Genomic DNA, 1,479 nt, shown 5'->3' on the forward strand with positions numbered 1-1,479 from the left:
CTGTGTTTAAGTGGCGATGGAGATTATTTTTTGACCCTGTTTTAAAGGATATTTTGCCTTTACAAATGGTGCGCTTTATCAGTGCCTGGGTTTTGGTTGAAGTGCATCCAAATGCTGCTGCGTTTGGCTCATTTTCCATCCGAAAAACTTGTCGTCTACCTGTCCTGTACCACTTGTTATGACTTCTCTCTCAATCGCGTATTCCGTTTAGACCAACCCCATCTCACTCCTCGTGCTGAAACCTACCAATCAGAGTAGGGGCAGGTCTTTACAGAATACGTTTGGGGAACAAAATCAAGCTTTTTAAAAGGCTAGTGGATTTTGGCAGGCAGTGAGTGCGGACAAACGATTGAACGATAACAAGAACGGCTCTCACCAAGTAGGACTCGGTTCCCCTCGTTCGTACCAAAGAGCCGTTCAAAAGAATCGGCTGTTTCGCGACTGACACAACACTATTGCAGCCCGGACATTTCCCCCAAAATACATTTAGACGTGATCAGGCAACAAAGATACCTTTCAATCCATAATTTTTGAAGACTTTCTAAATCATATTTAAGACCTTTTAGGCCTTAAAATTCCGATGATCAAATGTAAGACTTTTTTAAGACCCCGAGGGAACCCTGTACCTACCCTGACGAAAAACAGTAGAAAACGAGTTAAACAAAGAAAAGGTTTCGAACTCCTGGGCAAATTAAAAGCGTGCTTTCAATACAGGTTAAGTTCCAAAATTTACCACAATGTACAACAAGGATCCGGTATTTATAGTTAAACACACACACAACAGATCAGCTTTATCACAAACAGAGTTGGAGTAGGAGACGTCGAGTGAGAGAGAGGCAGGAGGAACTGCACAGACTGCAGCTTAACTACTCCCATCTCCCCAGGTGACCAATCAGCCTGTCGAGGGCAGCCAATCCACTACCGGGCACCCACCTGCTACTCACACCACACACACACGCACGCACGCACGCACGCACACAGGACAGAGCCACACAGACTCAACAGTAAAAAACGATACGTCTATGAATCCTGGATGACCAGCTTAGCACTGAATATCATTTGTCTCGCGCATAGCGCAGGTCGATATTTATATCAACAAAGTCAGTGTGACCTCTATGACCCCGAAGGCATAAGTTCCGGTGTTGTCACTTTAGTTCAGTCCTATGGAATCTTCTCGCGGAAACACAAGATTCCGAGTGTGTGACCAGGAACTCTGGCGTATCCAGGATTCATAGAACCGTAGTTACAATGTAACTATCGTATCTATTTCATCCTTACTGACTCCAGCGGCGGATACTTAGCAACTGGATGACCTATACAACAAGATCACAAGGAAGTCTGAATACTTACACCTATAGGGATGGCCTTAGGTAGGGGTTTCCCAACCAGTCGAATCTCCCCGCGATCGGACCGGATCGATCGCGAGATGTGTCTAAAAATAAACAAACAATATTCTGTTTTATCAGTTAATGTCCTACA

The sequence above is a fragment of the Notothenia coriiceps genome, unplaced genomic scaffold (genome assembly GCF_000735185.1).
Source record: "Notothenia coriiceps isolate Sejong01 unplaced genomic scaffold, NC01 NC01_scaffold00003315, whole genome shotgun sequence".
Taxonomy (NCBI): domain Eukaryota; kingdom Metazoa; phylum Chordata; class Actinopteri; order Perciformes; family Nototheniidae; genus Notothenia; species Notothenia coriiceps.